Source organism: Choloepus didactylus, chromosome X (genome assembly GCF_015220235.1).
Source record: "Choloepus didactylus isolate mChoDid1 chromosome X, mChoDid1.pri, whole genome shotgun sequence".
Lineage (NCBI taxonomy): Eukaryota > Metazoa > Chordata > Mammalia > Pilosa > Megalonychidae > Choloepus > Choloepus didactylus.
In genome coordinates this window covers 142,067,640-142,086,312 of record NC_051334.1, presented here as the reverse complement: position 1 = coordinate 142,086,312, position 18,673 = coordinate 142,067,640, and the positions used below count along the sequence as shown (strand labels likewise).

General features: G+C 37.7%; 1 long non-coding RNA gene across 1 annotated transcript; it reads right to left on the bottom strand.

Moving 5' to 3' along the window:
• Window positions 1-13,409: 13,409 nt before the first annotated feature.
• LOC119523126 lies at window positions 13,410-17,655 on the bottom strand. Its single transcript, XR_005214596.1, has 4 exons — window positions 17,468-17,655; window positions 16,009-16,091; window positions 13,697-13,819; window positions 13,410-13,517 (listed from the first exon to the last, which is right to left on the bottom strand). It is a non-coding gene; the product is annotated as an uncharacterized LOC119523126 (long non-coding RNA).
• Window positions 17,656-18,673: the final 1,018 nt, after the last annotated feature.

The following is an 18,673-nucleotide window of genomic DNA, read 5'->3' as shown; positions in this document are numbered from 1 at the left end:
TCATTACACATTGTCTGTGGCTGCTTTCATCCTGCATTGGCAGAGTTGAGTAATTGACAGAATGGCTCACAAAGCCTCAAATACTTCATATGTGGATCGTTATTGAAAAAAGTTTGCCAACCACTGGTCTAGATGACTTGTGGGTTTCTGGCCTGGGTATGCATACCATTTATTTCATTGATTTGAATCCTTTTGCCCAAATCAAATCATAGGAAGCTTTGTAACAGAGACAGAGTGGGGATTGCAAGGTCCTGGGTGTGGGCAGGTGTTTTTCAATGTTGTCAACTACAAAACTGAGTTTTCCCACCTCCTCCCTTGGTTCCTCCTCTTTTTGTTCACCTGAGGACTCTTGTTTCTCCCTTGATTCCTCTCAGAGTGGTGGCTAAGAGTGTGAATTGTTGCCCCCGGCTCTCTGGGTTCTCTGGATTCAAATCCTAGCTCTTCCCCTTACTGATTGTGTGGTTTCAGATAAGCTAACTTCGCTGTTCCTCACTATCCCCATTCATAAAATGGAGGAAAATATTAGTAATTATCTCACAAAGTTGTTGTGAGGATTATATCAGTTAATGTATGCAATGCACTTAGAACAGTTCCAGGCATATATTTAAACACTATATGAGTTATTATTATCATCATCATTCCCTTCCATACTCTTTTTTTCTCCTTCCCTCATTTACATCCTGCAATGATCCCACTTGTGTTACTGCCTAAGTGAGACTTTTGTTTTATGAATGCTGTGATTGTTGGATTTGCATAGACATGGTTCTATGTTTGGGCCAAATACAGCAAAATGGCAACTCTTTGATTCAGGGGTGAGTCCTCACCTGGACCAATTGATACCCAGTGTCAGTCATCTTGGTAAAAGGCCTGTCTCTTAAACCAAAAAACTTGAACTGGGTGGGAGGGAGAGCCCTCAGTGGCACATCTAGTGGGACTCTGACTTTCTCCATCTTCACCAAGATGATATCACGATGGCTAGGAGAGACCTGCTGGGATGAGTGGTAGATTGTGGGTGGTAAGAAACAGGGAAAAAAAGCAAGGAACCCAGGTAAGGTATCTGATGTTGTGTCATCCTTTTTGTAGGCTAGATGTGTCAGATGTTTATTTCCTTTTTGCTCCTCCTTAGAGTTTAATAAAGATGTTTCCTCTTCTTTGACTATTGTTGCTTTAATTTACATTTCTTTGATCAATAATAAAGTTGAATATTTGTTCATATGCTTATTGATCATTTGCATTTTCTCCTCTACAAATTGCCTATTCATGTCCTTTATCAATTTTCCTCCTGAGAAATTTCATCATATTGATTTGGAAAGTCACTTTTTATAGTTTTTTTTCTTTTAAATTTGTTTAGGATGTTTTAAATTTAAATTTTACGTGATCAAATTTATTAATTGCTTGTCTTTTTTGACTTCTGGATTTTGATTCTTCATTAGAAAGTCCTTCCTCACATCAAGATTGTAAATATAGTCATACATGCTCAATTTTAGTCCTTTATGGTTTTTTTAAACTTAAATCTTTGATCAATTTGAAATTCATCTTTTTGTAAGTAGTAAAGTAGGGGGTATCCCCTAAGTTTTGGGCAAATTCTTAGCCAATTATTCAAAAACTAGTCATTAAATAATCCCAATACCAATTATTGATTTATTTCTTGAAATGCAACCTTTGTCATATACATTTCCACAAACGTGTATCTAATTCTGTATCCTATTCTGTTACATTTTTCTGCCAGTCTATTCCTGTGTTAGTAAATGCCCTGTTTGAATTAGCTATATTATTCCTTTTCATGTCTCCTAGGGCAAGCCTCTGCTTCTTATTCCTCTTTTTCAATATTTTCTTTGCTTTTTTACACCTTTATTCTTTCTGATAAACTTTAGAATCATTTTGTCAAGTTTCAAAAATCCTTTTGTGATTTTGATTGGGGTGGTATTAAATTTACAGACATTTAGGATAGAAGTCACATCACTATAATTGTAACAAGTATATTTCTCCCTTGATAGAGGACTTAAAAAATGTCCTTCAGTAGATAGGCCTCCTCACTTACCTCTTTTCTTTTCAGGGCTAGTATCTTAGAGATCTTGGGTTTTGTTTTCTTAAGGGAACTAAACTGTTTCATAGGTGGTAGCAGCAATAGAACTGGAATTGTTTGGCCCAGTTGGAAGATTGGATGGTTGCTAGTAGTGAGAAGGATTTCACTTCACCAGAAAGTGGAAAGGGTTGCCCCAGAGATCAAGAAGCAGACCTTGAGCATCTTCAGGTTCTTGAGGATGGCAAACCTGCAGACTAAGTGCAGAGTTAGGAATGTAGGTCAGGCAGACCACTACTGCTTGTGATATGCAAGAATGCAAGGGCAGACAGTTGCATTTGAGGGTGAAATGAGTCCTTAGTAGGAAGGAGGGATATCCCAGTGGACTGATTGGTAGAATGACCAGCAAAAGGGTCCTTGAGGATTAGCCAGCTAGTGGAATAGCCATCAAGAGCTCCAATGAAGCAGGTAGTGCATCTAAACAGCATCTTTCAACCTCAGCAATACTGACATTTTAGGCCAAATATTTATTTGGGGGGGGGGGGCGACCTATAGATTATAGGGTTTTTGGCAACCTGGCTGGCCTCTACACACCAAAGGTCACTAGCTTCCCCCTCCCCCACTGTGATAACCAAAAATGTCTGCAGACACTGCCAAATGTCCCCTGGGGGCAAAATCATCCCCAGTTAAGAACCACTGCTCTAAGATCTCAGGAGAAGAGATAGATTCGCTCATAGCCATCTGAAGGAAGACATTCTTATTGGAGAAGACCTGGAAGGGAGAGAGAATGAGGTAATAGAGGTATCCATCTCTGAGAAAAAATTCAGGTTTTGGGTGAAGAGAGGGAAATGATAGTCAGTGCCACCTCAAAATGTTTACCCAGTGGGGAATACGTGTCAGATCCTGACTAAATGTCAGTTTTCCTGAGTTGTAGCAGCTGCAGAGACTTGCTGAAAGGTCCTTTGGTAGGGTGGGCTGCAATTACAGGTCATAGTTGTGGGAATTGACTCAGTCAGACAGTGGGCATTGGGAACTGTTCCAGTTTGCTAATGCTGCCGTTAAGCAAAATACCAGAAATGGATTAGCTTTTATAAAGGGGGTTTATTTGGTTACACAGTTACAGTCTTAAGGCCATAAAGTGTTCAAGGTAAGGCATCAACAATCGGGTACCTTCACTGGAGGATGGCCAGTGGTGTCCAGGAAAACCTCTCTAAGCTGGGAAGGCATGTGGCTGGCATCCGCTGATCCTGGGTTGTGTTCTAGCTCCTCTCTCAGTTCCTGTGGGTTCTTCAAAATATTGCTCTTGGGGCATTTGTCCTCTCTTAGCTTCTCCAGAGCAAAAGTCTGCTTTCAACAGCCGTCTTCAAAATGTCTCTCTCAGTTGCTCTCCAAAATGTCACTCACAGCTGCTCTGAGGTCCTTCTGTCTGTGAACTCCTTTGTACAACTCCAGTGATTCAATTAACACCCACCCTCAATGGGCAGGGTAACACCTCCATGGAAATTATCCAATCAAATGTTTCACTAACAGTTGATTGAGTCACATTTCCATGGAAACACTCAAAGGATTCAAATTAATCAACACTAATATGTCTGCCCCACAAGATTGCATCAGAGAACATGGTGTTTTGGGGGACATAATACATCCAAACTGGCATAGGAACTTAGTGTGAGGAATGTGCATAAGCATACATGTAAGATGATGCACTTGGAGAAATGAAAGTATTGAGTTTTGAGTGGAGGTTAGGGCCTAGGAACACACTGGGATGTAGGGGTCAGTGCTTTACTGGAAAGCAAGGAAGATCTCAGTTCCAAGCCCCATCATCTGAAGTGAGAATGCAATATATTTAAACAAAATTGGTAGGACACCAGCAATGAACAATATGAAAAGAAAATCAAGAAAACAATTCCATTCACAATAGCAACTAAAAGAATATCATATCTAGGAATAAATTTAACCAAGGATGCAAAGGACTTGTACATGGAAAACTATGAAACATTGCTAAAAGAAATTAAAGAAGCCCTAAATAAATGGAAAGTTATTCTGTGCTCATAGATTAGAAGACTTAATATCATTATGATGTCAATGCTGCCCAAAGAAGTTTACATATTCAATGCATTCCCAATCAAAACTACAACAGCCTTCTTTGAAGAAATGGATGAGCTAATCATAAAACTCATATGGAAGGATAAGGGACCCCAAATAGCCAAAACTGTCTTGAAAAAAAGAAACAACAAAGTTGGAGGACTCACACTTCTCAATTCAAAACTTATTATGTGAGGCAGGGCAAGATGATGGCATGGGGAGGTGTGGAATTTAGTTAGTCCCCTAGAGCAACTAGTAAATAACCAGGAACAACTAGAAAATAGTATGAAAAACTGATGGTGGAACATCTGTGACCATACAACATTGCACACCAATGAGAAATGGGTGGAATGGCTGAGATTGCAGCACAGAACTGTAAGTAAAGCTCCCCATATTGCAGAGCTGGCACCCCTCCCCCACTGGCATGGCAGGCTGAGGTGAAACACTTCCCTGTGGGAAAAAAAAGCAGTCTCCTTGGAGGAATGGACGGTAGCTCAACCAAGCTCCAATTGTGGTTTTAATCAACAAATTTGGACTACTGAATACAAGCTATGAGCACAGATAAACCTGGGGTAAACAGGAAAGGAACCCAGAGGTTCCTCCTGGCAGAGGGGAGATGGAGCTAACAAAAAAAAAATACATAAATAAATAAAAACCAAGGATTTTGGAGTCTGCTGAGCTCAGAATACTGGAAAAGGGCTGTGTCCCAAGAAAAGAGGGACACAGAACTGGGTACTAACTCCTGGCTGGGGACTGACTCTGAAAAGGGGACATCTTGCTTTTTTACTTGGTTTTCTCTCTCTTATTCTAAGTAGCTCATTAGAGAAAGCCTCAGGCATTTTCAATTGTCAGCACTAACCCAGGCAAAGGTGGAGGTAGGATAGTCAGAGAGTCAAAGGAAAAACTCAAGTGTAGGAGTCAATTCACTAAAGGGCTTATCTTCCTAAGAAAAGGGGGGACAGGGCCCAGCTCAAATGGTGGCCCTCCCTCAGAGAACTCAGACCCTATGGCCTAGGGGGAAGAAAAAAACACACACAAATAGCTTAAGCTTGGCTTCTGACACCTTTGTTCCCTGGCTGGGAGAGGGTCCACTGAGAATTAAATACACCTCACCTCTTTATGCTGTTGGGGTGCTGCAGGCTGAAAAGCACCACCTGCTGGGCAGGATAGGAAAAGCACCAAGTCTAGAGGTATCACAGGAAAGTCTAACAATCTTCTGGGTCTCACTGTCAGGGAAATGTCATACTGAATACAGTCTCCTCCTGAGACCTGAGCCTGTCTGGTTTGGGAAAATCTGATTGGGGTAATCAAGGAAACCAGATGCCTAGACAACAGAAAATTACAGATCACACTAGGAAGAGTGAAGATATGGCACAGTCAAAGGAACAAACTTGCACTTCAACTGAGATACAGGAATGGAAGCAACTGATTATTAATCAAACAAATCTCCTAATTCAATTCAAAAATTAAATCAATGACTTGAGGTAAGATATGGCAAAAGAGATGAAAGATATAAAGAAGACATTGGGCAAATGTAAGGAAGAACTTGAAAGTTTGAAAAAACAAATGGCAGAACTTATGGGAATGAAAGACACAATAGAAGAGATGAGAAACACAATGGAGACATACCATAGCAGATTTGCAGAGGCAGAAGAAAGGATTCATGAACTGGAGGACAGGACATCTTAAATCCAACACACAAAAGAACAGATAGGGAAAAGAATGGAAAAATATGAGCAGGGTCTCAGGGAACTGAATGACAACATGAAGCACATGAATATCTGCATCATAGGTGTCCCAGAAGGAGAAGAGAAGGGAATAGGGGCAGAAACAAAAACTTCCCATCTGTTACAAAAGACATAAAATTACAAAGAAGCGCAGCATACCCCAAACAGAATAGATCTGAGTAGACCATCTCCAAGACACTTAATAATCAGATTATCAAATGTCAAAGTCAAAGAGAGAATTCTGAAAGCAGCAAGAGAAAAGCGATCCATCACATACAAGGGAAGCTTGATAAGATTATGTGCAGATTTCAGTCTAAGGAACCACTGCCTAACACAAGGTTCTGAAGAGACTTCTCTATATTTTCTTCTCGGAGTTTTATAGTTCTGGTTCTTTTATTTAGGTCTTTGATCCATTTTCAGTTATTTTACATATATGGCATGAGGTAGGGGTTCACCTTCATTCCTTTGCATATGGATTCCCAGTTTTCCCAACACTATTTGTTGAAGGGACAATTATTTCCCAATTGAGTGTTCTTGGCATCCTTGTCAAAAATCAACTGGACATAGATGTAAGGGTTTATTTCTGAACTTGCCGTTCTATTTCAATGGTCTATACATCTGTCTTTGTGCCAGTATACCAGGCTGTTTTGATTATTGTAGATTTGAAATATGTTTTAAAATTAGGAAATGTGAGTCCTCCAGCTTCGTTCTTCTTTTTCAAGATAGTTTTGTCTATTCAGGACTCTTACCCTTCCATATAAATTTCATGTTTGGCTATTCCATTTCTGCAGAGAAGCCTGTTGGAATTTTGATCGGAATTGCATTCAATCTGTAAACTACATTGAGTAGAATTGACATCTTAACAATATTGAGTCTTCCAATTCATAAACACCAAATAACCTCCCATTTATTCAGCTTTTCTTTGATTTCTTTTTGGAATGTTTTGTAGATTTCGATATACAAGTCCTTTATATCCTTGGTTAAATTTATTCCTAAATACTTGACTTTTTTAGTTGCTATCGTAAATAGAATTTTTCTTGATTTCTTCAGATTGTTCATTACTAAGGTATGGGAACAATGCTGATGCATGTTTGTTGATCTTGTATCCAACCACTTTGCTGAATTCGTTTATTAGCTCTAATACCTTTCTTGTTTTTTCTTCTGAATTTTTTATATAAAGGATCATGTCATCTGTAACTAGTGCTAGTTTTACTTCTTCCTTTTCTACTTGGATGCTTTTTGTTTCTTTTTCTTGCCCAATTACCCTGGCTAGAACTTCCAGTACAATGGTGAACAGTGATGAAAGAAGGAATCTGTGTCTTGTTTCTGAGCTTGGGGGAAAATGTTCAGTCTCACTGTTATTACATCAGCTGTGGATGTTTTTACATTTGCCCTTTATCGTGTTGAGGAAGTTTCCATCTATTCCTAGTGTTCTGAGTGTTTTTAATCAAGAAAGGATGCTGAATTTTATCAAATGCCTTTCCTGGATCAACTGAGATGATCATGTGTTTTTTATCCCTTTGTTTCATTAAATGTGGTATATTACATCAATTGATTTTATGTGGAACTACACTTGCATACCAGGGTATGGCTCTGCCATTAGTTACATCTTCTTGTTGAATTGACCCCTTTATCAGTAAATAATGACTGTCTTTGTCCCTCATAACAGTTTTTGAATTAAAAGTATATTTTATCTGGCATTAGTATATCTACTCCAGTTCTCTTAGTTACTATTGCATGGTATATTTTTTCCACCCTTTTACTGTGTTTTTGAATTTAAGGTAAGGCTCATGTAAACAGCATATAGTTGCATCATGATTATTTTTCTCTTTATAAGTTTTTATTAGGAAATATTTTATGCATATGAAATCTATAATATACAAGTTATTAAGCATAATAATAAAACAAACACCATGAAGCTACCACTCAACCTGAAAGAGGAAACATTTGCACTACATTTGAAGCTCACCTCCCTGCTTTCCCTAATAAGTAGCCACTACTGGGATTTCTTTTTCTATTGCTTTGCTTTGTGTTTCTAAAGAATATATTATTTACTTTGGCCTGTTTTTGAACTTTATAAAATGGTATCATACTGTGTATATTCTTCTGCAACTTGATTTCATCAATCAATATTATTTTTCTGGATTCATCTATTTTGACATATTTAACTATGCTTCTTTCATTTTTACTCCATTATAGACTTCTATTGTTTGAAGATATTATCTATCAATTTTCCTATTCAGACTTTTTACTTTCTGCCAGTCCAAAGGGGTATTAAAATGGAAAGTATAAGCTCTTTAATGCTTTTGGTATATATTGCCAAATTAATTTCTGGTATAATGTATCAATTTAGAATTCCAATAGTATATGAGAGTACCCATTTCATTGTACCCTTGACAATAACAAGTATGATGATAGAAAAAAAATTTGCAATCTTGATCAAGGAAAAATAATAACTAATTTTAATTAATCTTTCTTTCATAAGGTAAGGTTGACCCCTTTGATCTAACATGTATACTGGACACTTATATTTCTTCCCCTGAATTGTTTGCTCATGTTCTTTTCAAAAAAATTTTTTTTTATTTATAGAAGTTGTAGGTTTACAGAAAAATCATGTAAAAAATACAGTGTTCCTATATACCCTCTTATTATTGACATTTTGCATTAGTGTGGTACCTTTGTTACAACTGATGTAAGAATATTAAAATTGTACTATTAACTATAGTACACAGTTTATATTAGGTATATTTTTCCCATATACCACTCTATTCTTACATTACTGAGGAACATCTGTTATAATTCATCATTTTTTAAACCCATTCTGCTAATCTCCGGCTTTTGACTAGGGAGTTTAATCCATTTCCATTTAAAGTAACTACTGATAATGCAGGAATTTCTTCTGTCATTTTGGTATTTAGTCTTTGTAAGTCTTACACCTTTTTGTCCCTCAATTCATCCATTAATCCTTTTATATTTATTTTTTTTGTAGTGTACCACATTCAGTCCCTTCTCATTTCCTTCTGAAATTTTGTAAATATTTTTCAGATATTTTCTTTGTAGGTACCATGGGGCTTAAATTTAACATCCTTAATCTATAACAATTATGTTTATTTAATACCAACTTAATGTCAATAGCATACACATACACTGTACCTATACCCCTCCATCCCACTCTTTTGTTGCACTTGTTACCAATTATATCCTTATACGTTGTATTCCAAAACTATAGATTTTGTAACATCGTATGCATTTGCATTTTAGAACCTATAAGATGTTAAAAGTGGAGGTACACACCAAAAAACACAATAAAAGAGTACTGGCATTTATAATTACCATATGGTTGCCTTTACTGGAGGTCTTCATTTCTTTATGTAGTTTCAATCCACTGTCTAGTGTCCTTTCCTTTCAGTCTACATAACTCCCTTTGGCATTGCTCGTAGGGGAGGTCTAGTGATGATGGACTCCCTCAGCTTTTGTCTACCTGGGAATGTCTTAATCTCTCCCTCCTTTTTGAAAGACAACCTCACGGGATATAAAATTTTTGGATGGTAATTGTTTTCTTTCAGCATCCTTTATATTTCAATATACTGCTTTCTTGCCTCCATGGTTGCTGATGAAAAATAACACTTAATCTTATTGGGACACCCTTGCAATTATCATGTGACTTTTCTCTTGCAGCTTTCAGAACACTCTCCTTGTCCTCGGCATTCAACAGTTTCACTATGTGTTTGGGCATGGTTCTCTTCAAGTTTATCCTGTTTTGGGTTCATTGGGATTCTTGAATGTACATATTCATGACTTCTCTTAAATTTGGGAAATTTTCGGTCATTATTTGTTTGAATATTCCTTCTGTCCCCTTCTCTCTTATTCTTCTGGGATTCTCATAATGGCTATATTGGTGTGCATGATGGTATCCCACAGTTCTCTTAAGATCTCTTCACATTTTTTTATTCTTTTTTCTTTCCACTCCTCAGCCTGACTCATTTCAATTGTCTGTTGCTCAGGTTCACTGATCTTTCTTCTGCCAACTCCAATCTCCTGTTGAAACCCTCTAGGGTATTTTTCATTTCGGTTATATTGATCATCAACTCCAGTATTTCTATTTGGTTCCTTTTAAAATTTCTATCTCTTTATTGAGATTTTCATATTGTTCATTCATTATTTACCTGATATCCTTTAGTTCTTTATCCATGTTTTCTTTTATATTCTGAGCATATTGAGGATCATTTTTTAGGTCTCTGATATATCCAAAGTCTGGTCTTCATTCATTGTTTCTGGTTTTTACAGTGTTTCTTTGTATGTGCCATCATTTCCTGTTCCTTTGTCTTGTAATCTTTTATTGCGCACCGTACATTTTAATATTTTAAAGTGATATCTCTTTCATTTAGTCCCTGAGCTCAGTGTTCCTAAAGTTTGTAGTCAGCTAGTGATAGATTTCCTTGAGTGTCAGGAGCTAACAAAAAGCAAATAAACCAAAACATAAACCACCATTCCCAGTCTTTGCAAATTTACTATTTAATGCTTGGTGCTCTCTTTCAGAGTTTAGCCTTCCTATGGAGATCATCATCCTGAGGTGGATGTGAAGTAAGGGTCCTCTCCATCTTTCCTGAGCCTGCACCTTGTCCTGGGCTTGGGCTTACTCATGGCCTTAGGAATTCTGTTTATAGGAATTCTAATGCTCCCTCTATTTGCTATGAAATAGACTCCCCTCCCCCACCAGTGTGCTCTAAGGTATTTCTTAAAGTAGGAAATCCTTTGCCCAGGCTACTTTGACTTAACTATTTCTTTTATTGTTATTATTATTAGAGAAGTTGTGAGTTTACAAAACAATCACGCATAAAGTAGAGGATTCCCGTATACCACCCCACCACCAGCACCTTGCTTTGGTGTAGAACATGTGTTACTATTAATGACAGCATTTAAAAAAAATAAATTGTGTTTTTTTAACAGCAGTTACCTGGTTACAATTGGAGAAAGATTATTAAAATAGTTCTAACGTCCATTATTTACAGTAGGTGTTTCTTTCCCCATTTACCACCCTATTTTTACCACCTTGTGTTAGTGTTGTGCATTTGTCATAATTCATGAAAGAACATAATAGTTGTACTATTAACTATAGTCCATCATTCACAATAGGGTTCACTGTGCTGTACTGCCCCTTGTTTTATCTTTTAATTTTTATTCTAGTAATACATAAATCCTGAAGTTTCCTCGTTTATCCACATTCACCTATACAGTTCAGTGCTTATCTTCAAGTTCACAGATGTTTTCTTCTGCTAGGACCAATCTGCTATTGAAATCCTCTAGGGAAGTTTTTATTTCTGTCACTGTGTTCTTCAGGTCTTTTTGGTCCCTTTTCAAATATTTTCTCTTTATTAAATTTTGTGCTCATTTTATCTTTTTTCCTAAAGCCCTTTAGTTCTTTGTCTATGTTTTCTGTTAGTTCTTTGAGCATATTTAGGACCTTTTTTTTTTTTTTTGTCTTTTTCTGGTATATCCCAAGTCTGGTCCTCCTCATTGATGCTTTCTAATGCTTTAATTGTCTCCTCTGTACGGTCATTGCTTCCTGTTCCTTTGTGTATTTTGTAGTCCTTTACAGAAACATGGAAATTTTGATATTTTAATATGTTTTCTTGGGAATTTGAACTCTGAGCCATCTGTTCCTTAAGCTTGTTTCCAGCTAGTATTATGACAGAGATTCTACCTATATGCCAGGAGTTAACAAAAATAAATAAATAAATAAGAAAAAAGACACCTTTTCCGGTCTTTACATATTAGCCTGCATGAGTCTTCTCCTTCAGAACTTATCCATACAATGAATTTAGAAAAGAGCTCAAGGTCAAAGTGTAGGGGCCTCCCTGATCCTTTCTCTACACATATGTCTTGTCTTGGGGCAAGAGTGCATGGCCATAGAAATTCCCCCATTTACATGGATACAAATGCTCCCTCTTCCCTAGGAAACAGTTTACTCATGGTCCAGATATTGTACTACATATATCTCACATCCAGCCATCCCTTGCCCCAGGCAGCTACAACTTGACTGCTCTCCCACAGCACTCTACAGGAGTTCTGTGAGCTGCCTTCTACACACAGGGCAAATTATGGAATGGAAAGCCTGAAACAAATGTCCTGTTCAGTCCTTCGAGCTGCCACCAGATTGGCACACAGATTGGCACACAGATTGAACCAGTATGTGCATGAAGGTTCCTCTATTCCCTCTGGAATCGGCACCACAGACCGACACTGAGAGCACAGGACAGCTCCACGCCCGGCAGGTGGGGTCCAGGGGAGGGACGAGCCAGGGTGCCATGAGATTCTACAATTTTAAAGTTGCCTTTTCTTGATTAGGTGCTCGCCCAGTTACTGCAATCCTCTAACAGCTTTCTGGAGCTTTGTGAAAGCTGTTTCTGCCAGTTCTTGCTGGTTGTTCAAAGCTTCTGTGGTGGGAAGGGGGCCTGGAGCTTCTCACTCCTCCATCTTCATTGGGGATGGGTTTACCTTGAGGTCTTTATACATGCACTGAACTCAGGCTGGAATATCACAATCACTGCATGCTGGCTCCTTCTCCCCCATCAGTTCCTGAGCTAATTCTCTGGCCGCCCCTATCACAAGCTGAAATTACTCATTTGTTTATTTTTTATTTATTGTCTATCATTCCATATCAACTTTAAACTCTGTAAGTTTAAAGCATCAACAGGTATTCAATAAATGTTTACTCCAATTTTTATCCAGTGGATGAATGAATGGCGAGATAGAATCTCAGAACTGTTATGGACATCTATGGAATTGTTATGGACATCTGTGGATATCTATTGCCAAATTGTACTCCTACTCATAATGTGTGATGGTGCTTGGCTGAAACCTAGCCAGCATTAAGAAGTTTCACTTTAGATGTTTTCGTAAATTTGACGGATGAGCAAAAGCATCTGGTTTTATTTTGCCTTACAGGGATTATGAGATTGAACATTTTTTTCACATATTTACTAGACATTTTATTTTATTTCTTGTAAATTTTCTTTGGTGTCTTCTATCCATTTTTCTCCTGGGATTATAGATTCTTGCCCTTACACAAGAAAAGAAATCTCTGTCCTTTTTGATCCCTAAATTGATGACAGAAGTAGAAACTTATCCAAGGCAAAAAGGAGCAGTAAGTGACTGAGGCAAAGCCACAACATCATATATCACACATGAAACAGAATCTGATAAAACCAATTTACTCAAGCCACTTCCTACTCCATAACCATCACCATTGTAAATGTCAATAAAAAGATATATGTTACCAGAATAGAAATGTACAACACAGAGGGTGAACTCTAATGTAAACTACAGACTACAGTTAATAATATAATTCTAAGAATAATGTTTCATCAATTGTAACAAAGGTACCACGGCTGTGCAAAATGTTAACAGGGAAAATTGGGAATTGAGTGCCAGTACATCAGAACTCTTTAGTTTCTGCATGATTTTTCTGTAAACTTACAATTGCTCTAATTTTCTAAAAAAACCTTTTAATTTAAAAAAAACCCATAAGAAAAGATTGAAAATTTAAAAACATGAGATTCAGACATAGTACTTAAGGTTTATTTGCAAAATGTGAGTTCTTACTTGATAAATCCATGGGAATACATTCTACCGTGATGTTTAGCTGCCCAGGAATAATCTGCAATTTGGTCTTCTCTGGCCTAGGTATAAAATAAGAACATTTTAGATTTTAAAATTATGACTATTAAATGCATTGATTATTCTATGTCCAAAGTTAAAATTTTAAGCATTCAGTTTCTCCCATATACAACTCATCACTTTAGGAAACTTATAATTTATTTATTTATGTTCATCTACTGCAGTAACTTCATATACTTACTTCTTGTATTCTGAGAGCAACTTGAGAAGATCTTCATTAGAAAGTTTGCTACTGTCTTGTTTATACAAAGGAGAAAATTTCCCTTCCAGATCCAGAGAGCCTTGAGTGTCTTTGAAAATGGGTCTAAAACAGCAACAGAAGGACTTTAAAAAAAAAAAAAAACTCAAGTACTGATAAATTAAAATTAGTGCTTGTGAGAATGTAAAATGCTGAAACCACTTTGGAAAACAATTTGGCAGTTTGTCATGAAATTAAGCATATGCCTATCCTATGACCTAGCAATTCCACTCCCAAAAGAAATAAAAGACTATGTCCACAGAAAGACTTGTTCATGAATGTTCATAGCAGATGTATTTGTTATACCTCAAAGCTGGAAATAAACAAGATGTCAATAAACAAGTGAATGGATAAACAAACCAGTATATTCATATAATGGATTTACTACTCAAAACAAGCTATTGATACACGCAACAATATGGATGAATCTCAAAAATACGCTGGGTGCAAGAAGCCAAACACAAAAGAGTTCATACTATATGATTCCATTTATATGAAATTCTAGAATGGATAAAAGTCATCTACAGTAATAAACAGAATTGTGGTTGTGTGGGGGCAGGGTGGGATGGCTGACTGGACAGGTGCTTGAGGAAACTTTCTGGGGCACTGGAAATGTTTCATATCTCGGTTGGGCCATGATTACACCAAACTGAATGTTTTAAATATATGCATTTAATGAAACGTAAGCCGTACCTCACTAAAGTTGATAAAAATTAAATTATACCTTTAAAGAAAATTTATTATGTAGCATTTCCAACATGAATTTGAATTATTCCTTCCCCTTTCCCATCTCCCAATTTCAAGCAGCTATTTTACTGCTAAAATGGAAAGTAATATACAAGCATCCAGCACACTGGAAGCAGCTATAGCTGGAAACATAATTCCCCCTGGCAGAGCCTCTGAAGGTGTGTTTATGGGCATTAACCATTGTTACTATTTCTAAGCATACCTCCTTTCATTTTAAGTAAAGAGAAGTTTATCATACACCTTTTAAATAACCCAGCCAAGCCTTTAAAGTGGGTTCCTACTACTGCTGACAACCAAAACAATTCAGGAAGGAAAAAAAGATCAGAACTAGGGATCAACGCTTCTACTTTGAAGACTTTAAAATTATGTTTTCTACTGGCAAAATGGCATCAAGCAGTCACCGCCACGGCCAGAAGTGGGGAGGGGGCAGCATAGCACAGTCATCTAGAATAGGTTCTGAAGGCAGCTTCACACTGTGTGACTTATAGGCAAAGATTTTTTTTTGAACTTCTGGCCTTCAATTGCCTCATCTCGAAGATGGGCCATGTAAAGCACTTAAACAAGAGCCTGTACAGAGTTAGCACTTAAAAACTATTAGTAACAACGATAGCAGCAACAACAGCAGCAGCAGCAACTGATTTTTTAAACAGGAGCATTACAAAGTTTGCTTATATATAGAAGTGCTACTTTACCTTCTATAATGCCTAAATATACCAACCTCCATTGCTTTTTGCCATTCACCTAGCCTTATCTATTTTACTGGTCTTCAAAATGAGGACAATGTACCTTTTCATCTACCAACATGCTATGCATTTTCAGACTTTCCCCCCAAAAATGAAATGATTATAGAGACAGATAGAAGAGTTAATTAACTTAGAATCTCTTACCCTTATAGTACTCCCCATCACCCACTGAATTTAATTGATTGGATTATCCAGAACATGCTGCCCTTTCCCCAGAAGTTCTAGTGAGTTGTACAGGCTGTACCTATAAACAAGCCTAACACATGCTTCCTTACACACCACCCCAGAAGGTTTCGCTGAATTTGTCATCAGGAAGCAAGAAATCTATTAATTAATTACTCACTTGGACTTAGTGACTATATTCTTTGCCTTCTAATTTTTAGTACATTTTCCAGATTTATTTTATGATAGTTTTTCAAGGCATAAACCCAACCAACTCAAAGGCTGGGCATATTGTACATAATTCACTATAATTTCTAGTTTTCTGGGAAAAAACTCCAACATTTTAGCAAATAAATTCTGCTTTAAAATGTAATAAAATTAAGTGGTATCAGAGCAGTAGCCAAGCCAAAGAAAATTTCCCCCAAGCAAGAAATATGAAGAAATGAGAGAGTCATTGCACAGCAAATTCTATGAGAAAAAATTCTTATATCCCAAGATACAACTGGCCTGCCAGAAACATACTGCTAAATGCTGGTCAGGGCAACAGCACTCAACTTCATATATGAGCATGAACAGAAGGGTCATGATTATATTTGTACAAACCTGGCAGCCCAAGCAAAGGGCATTCTGTATTGTCCAAGCCGGCTACATACTTGCTTAGCTGTCCTGTGTACCTTCTGGGCTGTCTAAGGTCAGAAATAAGAAAATAAGCTCATTTTTGTTAAAACTACCATGGACCCACCCAGAACAATAATTTCCCCAGCTTATTGATATAAAACATCAAAATCCAGGGGGAAAAAAAAACAAATAGCCACAAAAGAAACACAACATGCAACAGCTACCCACTTTCCAAAATCAAAGCTTTTCTTAAAGACTTTATGTTGGTTTCTTATTAATAGAGCCTTTGTCAATATATCAGAAGTCAGGCAAACAGACAGAGGACACATTTTGTGCCAAAGACCTTTATTAGGAAAATTCTATGCAGTTTTAACATGTATTTCCTTTCACACACCAGGCAGACACTCTATTCCGGAGAGAAGTTAATTCTGGATACAGTTGACCTTTTTACTCCCAAGATAACGAAAGTAACCAGGAGTCAATGCAATTAGTCTAGGATGGGAAGGAGCTGCTATTCGTCCAGACACTGAGAGATGATGATGATAAACTGCCTACGGAGTCTAAACGGGCTGTGAAATGCTGGCTGGATGCTCATCCCTAGGGATACAGGATGCCGGAAGCTTTTATCTACATCATCAAGACATTACTTGGTTACAAAACTAAATGCCATGTGCAACGGATCAACTCTTTATAAATACGCAGTATCTGGAAAGCTGCTAATCAACTGTGCCACAAGCACTTTCCTCTCTGGGCCTCAGTCTTCTCATTTATAAAATGAGGGGATGGGATTAGAGCAATCGCTTCCAAACTTTTGGATTTGATGATCCAGAAGTTTGTACAATCAATGTAGGGTTGCCAACTTTTAATTCTGTCACTTAAGAACATTAGAGAAAACAATAGAAAATAACCTACTGGTTAATATGCCAACATTTCACGAAAGAAAGAGGTTTAACATTTAAAAAGCAGAAGGACAAAAACATCAGAATAATAGACAGTTCTTCTAAATGAATACATTTAGCTTCATGGAACATGTGCTATCTTGCCCCTGTTTTCTCATTTCACCACAGACATGAGTAAACCTGGGTATGGACTGGCATCTGGGAATCACACTTCCAGCTCTGACATTCTAAGGTTGTACAGGGGGCTAGGAGTGAGGAGAAAGTGGCATTTGCCAACAGTCCAGTGTCAATTAACCATTTAGATCTTATTTTGATTAGCAAACAGAAATCAGTTTGTCATATAAACAGAACATAAATAAAAGGGGGGAAAATGACACATTCAAGCTTTAGTATGCATACTTGTGTGGTATACAGTATTTTCAGAATAAATAGCATTGCTCCTACTTCTTTTTTTGTAGAAGGGCCATTGACAATGTCATTTAAAATATCAGTAAAAGGCAAATTTTACATAAGCTGAAATATTCAGAAGTGATCTGCATAAATACCTTCACAGGGTCTGAATTTTTGATGTAGGGTTCTGCACAGTGTGTAATGTTTCCCTGTAACACCTTTTCAATTCGCGCAACTAGAAAAATTTCTGGATGTGGATTCGACACTGAGAAAATTCCCTGGAAAAAAAAATTCTTCCATTAGACTTTTTATTTAACCATGTGTATTTAGTTACCTGGTTAATGATTCTGAGTAGGGTGTTCAGTATAAAATGTTGATATTCAACCTTGGATCATGTATAGAACCGTAGAAGTATGTAACATTTCCTTTCATATACTTTTCAAAACCCTTTCAAAATGGGTTTTGCTTTGTGTCAACAACTTTACATCTATAAGACACCAGTCAGGCGGGGCAAGATGGCAGACTGGTGAGCTGTAAGTTTTAGTTACTCCTCCAGGAAAGTAGGTAAAAAGCCAGGAACTGCGTGGACTGGACACCACAGAGCAATCTGTCTTTGGGCATACTTCATACAACACTCATGAAAATGTCGAACTGCTGAGATCAGCGAAATCTGTAAGTTTTGCGGCCAGGGGACCCGCGCCCCTCCCTGCCAGGCTCAGTCCCGTGGGAGGAGGGGCTGTCAGCTCCGGGAAGGAGAAGGGAGAACTGCAGTGGTAGCCCTTCTCAGAAACTCATTCTACTGATTCATACTCCAACCATAGATAGACTGAGACCAGACACCAGAGAATCTGAGAGCTGCCAGCCCAGCAGAGAGGAGACAGGCATAGAAAAAAAAAATAATGCGAAAAACTCCAATAAAAGCAGAGGATTTTTGGAGTTCTGGGGAACACAGAAAGGGGAAGGGCGGAGCTCAGGCCTTGAGGCGCATATGCAAATCCCGAAGAAAAGCTGATCTCTCTGCCCTGTGGACCTTTCCTTAATGGCCCTGGTTGCTTTGTCTATTAGCATTTCAATAACCCATTAGATCTCTGAGGAAGGCCCTTTTTTTTTTTTTTTTCTTTTTTTAATCCTTTTTTCTTTTTCTAAAACAATTACTCTAAGAAGCCCAATACAGAAAGCTTCAAAGAATTGCAATTTGGGCACGTCAAGTCAAGAGCAGAACTAAGAGAGCTCTGAGACAAAAGGCAATAATCCAGTGGCTGAGAAAATTCACTAAACACCACAACTTCCCAAGAAAAGGGGGGTGTCCGCTCACAGCCACCATCCTGGTGGACAGGAAACACTCCTGCCCATCGCCAGCC